Here is a 9,083-nt window from a genome sequence, read left to right as displayed (position 1 = left end):
CGTTATCAGCACGAGCCCTAACCCTAACCCTAAAAACCAAAACACTTCTCACCAAAACAGCCGCAAGCTCCTAGCCCTTGCTAGCCATGCCGTAAGCTGCCCCTGCAGCCCTTGCGCACCCATGTGCCACCTACTGCCCATGCAGCATTGCGGCACTCCTGCTGCCCCTGCAGCATAGCAGCTCGCTCGTTCTTGTGCAGATCAGCCTGCTTGCACGCCCCGAAATGTCTTGTTCGGGACCTTTGATCGAAATACTTTCTTCATCAAAGTTGTTCATCTCTATCTCCTCTATCTGACCTCAAAATTTCAGCCCTATTGGAGACGTTTTGAGACCTTTACAGTATTCAAGGTGGGAGCTGTTCAGCATGCTCGTTCCTGTGCATATTAGTCAGCTTGCAAGCCCCGAAACTTCTATTTCGGATTTTCAGATCAAAATTCTTCCTTCATCAAAGTTGTTCGCCTTGGTCTCTTCTTTCTGACTTCCAAATTTCAGCCCTATTGGAGACATTTTGTGACCTGTACACCAATCGGAGTGGGAGCTGTTTAGAAGCGAATCTGCTCCGAATTTCAACAAGTTTGATTCGCCTAGAACTGAAGCTTGTTTGCAATCCTACAATGAGGATCGAATGCGATCCGCAATCCTAAGAGGTATGGTTTATTAAAAGTTCCCGTTTTTGAGTTTTTATTTCAATTTCTCTTCTTTTTCTCGGGGACTTACAACCTCCCTTCTTCTACCCCCTTTTCTTCATTATAGGGGAGACCAAATTAAGCCGAACTGTGGGGGTTCGTGCTCACTCCAAGCTTAGAGCTTGTTGAGATCTCCAAACTTAGAGTTTGTAGAGAATTTATGATCGCTCACTTACATCATTGTTTCGATCTAATCCAATATCTCTTGGAATCGAATTTCTTGGAAGCGACTACGCTCAGAAATTCCTAATTTCTTGGAAGCGATTACGCTTAGAAATTTCATATGTTTTCGTGGTAGCCTACTTCGCTCCGAAACTAACCCTAATTTCTTGTTCTCTTTCAGGATGAGTAGCCTGAACAAATTGGATTTTGCTCCATTGGGAACAACTGGCTCTGAATATCACAGGTGGGTTCGTGATATCCGCCAGCATCTCAAGGCCGATGGAATCTTGGATATGATTCTCGAGTCTAACCAGGACGTGATAACTTTTGAGCAAGCTCAAGCTTTGGAAGCAAATAGAGCAGCCTTAGAGGCAAATAAGGCGAAAGCCATCATCCTAATGACTCGTCATATGGATGATTCGCTCAAGTACAAGTATATGAATGAAGAAGACCCCAGAAGGCTGTGGGTCTCACTCGAAGAAAGATTTGGCAACGTCCGTGACTCCTTGCTTCTTGACCTAGAAGTGAGATGGCATAGTCTCCGCTTCTGTGATTTCAAGACAGTTCTTGACTATAACTCGGAAGCACTTCGCATTAAATCCTTAATGGAATTCTGTGGTAAAAAGATCACAGATGCGATGTTGATTGAGAAGACTTTCTCTACCTTCCCCGTCTCTGCATTGATGGTTGCTAAGAACTATCGAATCGATGTAAATGCAAGACGGATCACAAGGTTTCATGAGCTCATTGGAGCTATGAATGTCGCTGAAAAGCATGATAATATCCTTGTGAAGAACTATAATTCGAGATCCGTGGAAACAGAACATATTCCGGAATCCAATTATAGTCGCACCTCTAAGAGAGGGCGCCAAGAGCGAAACCCTAATCTTAGGTATACTTCTGGACATTCTGATCCATATAATAGCTCTACTTGGGAAGGTAACCGCCAAAATAGGCAAACACGGAACCGAAGAAGTAAACGTGGAAAGAGAGAGGGAGGCAACGCCTCTGGCCATGTTGGTGGCGCCACCAACATTAAGAGCCATCTAAATGACGCTTTCAAAGTGCCTCAATCAATGGAGTTCGAGCAAAGAGATGTATATTCTCGATGTGGAGTGTCTGATCATTGGTCACACATTTGTAGAGCTCGTGAAGAACTTGTCACCGCCTACAAAGCATATTGTGAAGCAAGAGAAGCTCACTATGTGGAATAAGAAGATCAAGAAGATGATCTAGAGTGAAGGGTTGAAGACTACAAATCTGGCTGGGATCAATAGATCGCCAATTCTGTTTAAGTCTTTATTTTCCAAGAGATGTAGGCGATTGCCATATTACTTTTTATTGGATTAGATTTTCTTTGATCAAAGAAACAATGACGTACTACGTTGGCTTATGAATAAAATTTCGAGTTCTTTTCATTATGACTCAATTTTGATTCTGAGCATATTACTTTGTGACTACGATGGCTGGGCCATCAATATTAATTCAAGGACATGGAATAGCCCAAGTTCCACTTGCCAAATGGCACCTTGATTACTACTGTCACAGAAACTCTCTACGCTCTTAGGGTAAATCGTACCCTATGAATAGCCAACGAATTCCATGCGAACATGCATGTAGAGAACGGAAATGAGTTCCTTTGCATTACCTCTAATGATTACGAACACAGACGCATCTTAGAGAAGTTTATGTGTCTCTCTAGTGGATTCTATGTCACTATTCGAGCTATTAATCCAATAAAGTTATGAGAGAAGATCTCTTGGATTTAGACACATATTGGCTTTGTCACGACATGATAGATCATCCTAGTCATGATATGATGATCCGTCTACAAAAGACTTCACATGGACATCATTTCTTTCGAGCGAAATGAAGCATGAATCAAAAGTTGATTCCTAGACTAAGTGTGACCGACGCTGTTGCCTAGGGCACCGCCTCCGTCCACCATCAGCCTAGGGCTGGCGTAGTCCATATCCATCACGCCATGGATAGCGTCCATCATGGTGATGGCGACTCAGGTGATGTTGCAATCACCAACTTACTTCGCATAGCGTTTCGAACGCTCAGGCCTAACCAAAATACTTAATGGTTGCTTCTAAGGCCTCTCGCTCGTTTTACAAAGCCTGTTCTTTAGGGAAACTAGGACTGAGACCGTCCTATGCAAAGGATATGACAATACTCATTCTTTTCTTACAAAGAATCCGTAGGGATTTTGTGGATTAATTCAACCAACTTGCGGACGCTTAAATATTTTATGATGTTGGTTGACACGCAAACACGCCGGTCACGTGTTGTGCCATTGTCCACCTATAAATGCTGCTTATGCTACACTCCTAGCACATATCATATGACAACGGGCTCACTCCCCAGATCATCCTATTCAGTCAATTGGATTTGACTATGCTAGAGAGTTTACATCGAAAGACTTTCGATGGATATTGCAATAGGCTTGATGTTGGACATCACATTTCCATGTACACACCCAATTGGTCTCGCGGAAACGACTACGATGGTAGTCCGAATATTGGTAATGCGCACCAATCTTCTTACATCTGCTTGGGGTGATGCAATATCGCATGCAGCTATGCTAATTCGTCTACGACCTACCGCCACTCAATGTACCTATGCGTTACAGCTAGTGACTGGGTACACGTCTTTTGTACTTACGCACATTTGAGTGAGCCATTTATGTGCCAATTGCACCGCCACAGCGCTCTATGATGGGTCTTTACAGACGAATAGGCAACTACGTTGGATTTGAGACTCCAACAATCGTCCGCCACTTAATGCCCTTGCAAGGCGATCTCATTACCGCTAGCTTTGATGAGACAGTCTTCCCGTCGTTAGGGGGAGATAAGAACACAGATGTTCAACAGGAACGACAAGATTTGTCGTGGTCTATCCCCACTATGTCTCATCTTGATCCCTATTAAAGTGACGAGATCACACAAATATGCTGCAAACATTCCTGCAAGGAAGGACGTCCCTACGAGAGGACGTAGCGCCACCCTACACGGAGGTAGACATGGCGCCAATGCCAAAGAGAGTGGCACTATGGCGTTACAGACCATGGCCCCAGCTGGGATGCGTGGGAGGCCCGTGGGTTCGAAGGATACTTTGGCACATTCCAATCCTTTGATCATCAAGACTCAAAATCCGTCTCATGAGTATCTTCCGGGTTATGGTTACCGTTGGGGGACGCCTCAACATCAGAACCTGTTCCTGAGAATATAGAGCTCTATGAAACTTACACTAGTGTACGTGAGATGTGGGATAAAAACTCCATCATAATTGATGATGTAGTTGCGCATTTCATTGCGCATGAGTTTGTTGAGTCAGATGATATCGAACTACGCTCCATTGATGAATGAATACCAACGTAGAGAGTTTTTGGCCTAAATGGAAAGATGCGATCCAGGTTAAGATGGATTCTCTAACGAAGAGGAAGGTTTTCGAGCTAGAGATGCCAACACCTCCTAACATAAAACCTGTTGACTAATGGGTCTTCGTTAGAAAGCGTGATGAGAAAAAGAGATGGAAATCTCGCCTTATGGTGCAAGGCTTCTCACAAAATGCCCTGGAATCGACTACGATGAGACATATTCTCTCGTAATGGATGTCATTGCACTCCACTACCCTGTCAGTTTGGTAGTTTCCAAATAACTGAACATGCAGCTTACAAATATGGTCATTACGTATCTCTATAGGGATCTAGATACGGAATATACATGAAGGTTCATGGCGAACTTCATTTACCCAAGTCAAGTGGCTCTAGACCATGGAGCGCGTTTACAATAAGGTTGAAACGCTCACTAAAGTGACTACTTAATTGGGAAGGGATATGCCTACGCGTTTCTGTGACAAGTTTCGGATTCTATCGCGGTTCATGTTGGACATGATCTTCATTAGAAGCCCTTAAAGAGTTAAGGGAAACCGCTGAACACTTGAAATCCGAGTTCGAGATGAAGGATTTTGGGAAAACACGATTATGTCTCGATTTGGAACTTGAGCATCGTGTCGATAGATGCTTAGGCATTTTGACAAGGTCAAGCCTTCAAGCACCCCCATGATCGTCCGTAGTCTTGATCTTGAAAAGGATCCTCTTCGTCGAAAGGATGATGACGAAGATGTGCTAGAGGCAGAAGTGCCTTACTTAGTACAATAGGCGCATTATTGTACTTATCCCAATGCACAAGACCGGACATCTCATATGTTGTGAACTTGTTAGCTAGATATAGCTCTGCGCCAATGTGACGCCATTGGATTGGTGTAAAAGATATCTTTCGATACTTGAGATGTATGAGTGATATGGGCTTGCTCTATCCCTACGAAGAGATGATGGATTCGGACCCATCACACACCAGGTACGCCGCCAACCCTGGCTTGCGTCCACTATCCCCATCCCAAAACGACATGTGTTTTGGAAGGTTTTGCTGATGTTGGGTATCTCTCTGACCCACACAAACGTCATTCTTAATCCGGTTAAGTGTTCACCATGGGAAAAGATAGTGACATCTTGGAGGTCTACAGAATAGACCCTAGTCGCTATATCTTCGAATAATGCAGAGATCATTGCTCTTCATGAAGTGGTTCGTGAATGAATATGGATTGGATTCATAATTACGCATGTTCGAACAATTGTGGTTTGAAGTCTACCACAGATGAGCCTACGAGCATTTAGGATAATACTGCTTGTTTTGAACAAATGAGGCAAGGCTACATCAAAAGCGATAACACCAAGCACAATCAGCAACAACAGACTCTCCTCGAGATCAAAGTGAACTAGATTCAATCTGAGGATAGTGAGGCAGACTTGTTTACTAAGTCATTGCCCAAATCCACGTTCGAGAAACATGTGGCAAGAATTGGCTTGCGGAAATTATCTGAACTCCCATAATCGTAGTCATTAGGGGGAGACGCAGACATCAGGGGGAGATGTCTACATGTTCACCTCAAAACGTGAGGGTGTGTTGTGCTCTTTTTCCCCTTCGACTGAGGTTATTTTTGTCCCACTGGGTTTTTGTTACTCGGCAAGGTTTTTAACGAGGCAACGAGAGAAGCACCGCGTTTGGGCAACACAAGGGGGAGTGTTTAAGGAAAACCTAATTTGTGTTTAGCCCAAACTCTAGGTTACTTGACCTAGTGGTAATAGGATTTAATTAGAAGGATCTAGAATCCTAATCAATGTAGAATTACTTTCCTTGTATGATTGAGATTCTATGCATTGTAATCCTCTATATAAAGAGGCCACTATTATCAATGAATATACACAGCGATTATCTCTCAATTTCTGATTTCCTAAAACATTATAATAAAAAACTTAGTCATTTCAATGATTTAATTACTCTATAAATCTTAATTACATCTCCATTCCTTAATCAGACAACATAAATCTCTTATCCAATAAAAAAAAATCAAACACAAGGTATTGAGTTTTAAAAATTAATAAAAATAAAATAACATGAACTATTATGTGATTTTTTTATTTACTTTTTCTTTTTTAGCTGTGCAAAAAAAAAAAACAGATTAATCATTTTTACTTAATGTTTCTCTATTTTCTGTACCGCATGATTAATTATTTAAATATTTATTTATTTATTTTTTATTTGCTAGCTCTATTTTTTTTCTTCTTTTTGCAAATATAATGGATAGATTTAGATTTAGGTCATAATACAATTTATTTTGTTCTCCCTGACCAATATGCGTTCAATATGCATATCATACATTTTTATCTTAATCATAGTTTTATTTCTTATTAAATATATATGAATGCTTTAATGAGTATGTAGTGAAATTGGAAAATGAAAATAGATAGGGAAAATAATAAAGAATGCAATATAATATTATTGAATTGGAAAGTCTAGAGAAAATAAATATAACAATTTTTTTGGTATAATTATTGTCCTTAATAGTCATTTTATAGTAGGTTATATATGTCATTTAATAATTCAAAATAGAGTGAGGTCAAGTGAGCAGATTTGGAGGTCCCAATAGAAACTCTCCTCTAATTATAAGCATATTTATTCATTTAATGATGAACAAGATTTTTAGAGAAAATACGTCTGGTTCACATGCGACATGACATTAGTTTTCGAGACTTCTGCTATAATTTTCCTAAAATTTTTACAAACACCATTTCACAAAAGTTATGATGTGCTATAGTAAGTAATTTTCTTCAGCTTTGCATACTTCCAAAGTAAATTTGCAAGTTGCAAGAACTCTATTTCAACACAAATTTTGGTTTCTAAAGTTCACTTATAAGTTCAAGCCGAAGAGTAGGGAATCGAAACCTTTTACCTTTTTTAAATTCTCAACTTCAATATATATCCAAAAATTACTTTTCCTAACCACATGTATGAATGGAAAATAAGGAAATCAAACATAGAAAAATATTAAGTTTTTCTTTATCGATATTTCAATTCAGCAAACTAAACAAGGCCCAAGAGCCTAATTACTACTCAAAAGAAAAGTAATAGCCTAATTAAATCTTACCACACTAGTTATGTTGGGTTCGCGTCAAGTTCACTGCTGTTCTGTATTATCTTGTTATTTTACTTGCAAAGTTCCAAATAAATTCATTATGACAATTTTTATTCTGATCCTAACAGCCCAATCGTTGCACCTAAATGTTTCTACAAACTTCTAGGCTCGAAAGAGAAACCAGAAGAGCAAGTGGTACAACATGGAAAGAGTTTGGATTAGAAAGCAGAATGCATTTCTTTATATGGGAGTTGTTTGGATTACAAATTGAGCAAGTCAACCCATTGGGGGTAAATGTCAAGGTCGAAAAGTCAAGGGATCGACCAGTCAAGAAACTGTTCACTGCTTCTGGACATGGGTTTCCACCTGTTCTGTTTCTTGACCAATCAATTATTGTCAAGGACTAAAAAATTGAAATTTTCGGCGATATTCCGCCGAAATTTTGGTTTTTTAGATCGGTTGAAATTTCCTTGACCCTTTGTGTAGATTTCGATGGATATTTTGAAAATTTCCCGAAACTTCAGAAAATATCAAGATAATTTTGGGTTTTTCCCCAAACTTTCCAGATCTTCCCACTCTACCACCCTTTCTCCACATGCAAAGTCAACACCACCCTTTCTCACATGTGATCAGCACATGCAACATCAACATCAGTACATCACTATCACGTGGGCCGTGGCCAACATATAGTTAGCCTAAAATTCAAATAAAAAAATCAACAAGGTCACCAAGTTTCAAACCTTGGTCACTCTATTGATCTTTGAGAGCCTTAGCCAACTCTGCTGCAGTACACTTGCGTTATTTTTGCAACATTATAATATATATTCATTTAGCCTACGAATCTGAAAACTTAGGCACATGTCCAATCAATAACTAACATAGAACAATCTATTACATTTTGAATTTTATTTACCAAATGTTCAAAAAATTTACAACAACATTTCAATTTTGAACTTCTATAAATAGGGTTTAGGGTTCCACTCATTCCTTGCACCGAGCAATGCATGATCTCTACCATAACTACCAGCACCAAAACCCGCCGCCAATCCCCCTGGACCCATATGGTTGGCATGTAAGTCAATACATGCAAAACTACAGAGGGGAGGTATCATTTAATGACTATTCTTTACAATACACTCAAGACTCTACATATAGAGATGATGAAGATAGTGAAGATTTTGTACCTCATAGGTCTTCTACGTGGTTCTAAGTTACTCATGTAATTCAAGGTGTAATGTATGATATGTACAAAGAATTTATATAAGGCGTGATGGCCTAGCCTCCCATTGGGTTTCCAGCCATAAAAAAAAATTAGACGTTTATTTCTAAAAATTTCAAAGTTGTCGGCGATTCAGCATTTATCGTTTCATCTTAAATTATTAAAAATTACTATATAACAATGTTTATTCAAGGTTTTCTTTCATATATAGTAGACAACTGATAAAACAAACATATCCAAAAGTTTCGCTTAAAATTTCCATATTTTTCTTCAAATTTCCATTATTTTTCTTGATTTTTTTAAAATCGATATATCCTCGATATTTCAGTCGAAATTTCCATTTTCGGGACCATCGATATTTCCTCGAAACTCGATATTTTAGTCATTGGTTATTGTTCATTGATTTTTTTTAAAAAAATAATTTGTAAAATTGTAATATATTTGATGTAAATATATGGTAATAAGGAGATTTATGGATAATTAATGTCATAATTGTGATTGTTATAGCTTTTCGGAAAGGGAACGACGCTAGGAA

Source organism: Rosa chinensis, chromosome 5, assembly GCF_002994745.2.
Source record: "Rosa chinensis cultivar Old Blush chromosome 5, RchiOBHm-V2, whole genome shotgun sequence".
NCBI classification, from domain to species: Eukaryota; Viridiplantae; Streptophyta; class Magnoliopsida; order Rosales; family Rosaceae; genus Rosa; species Rosa chinensis.
Note: the sequence above shows the minus strand (reverse complement) of the source record.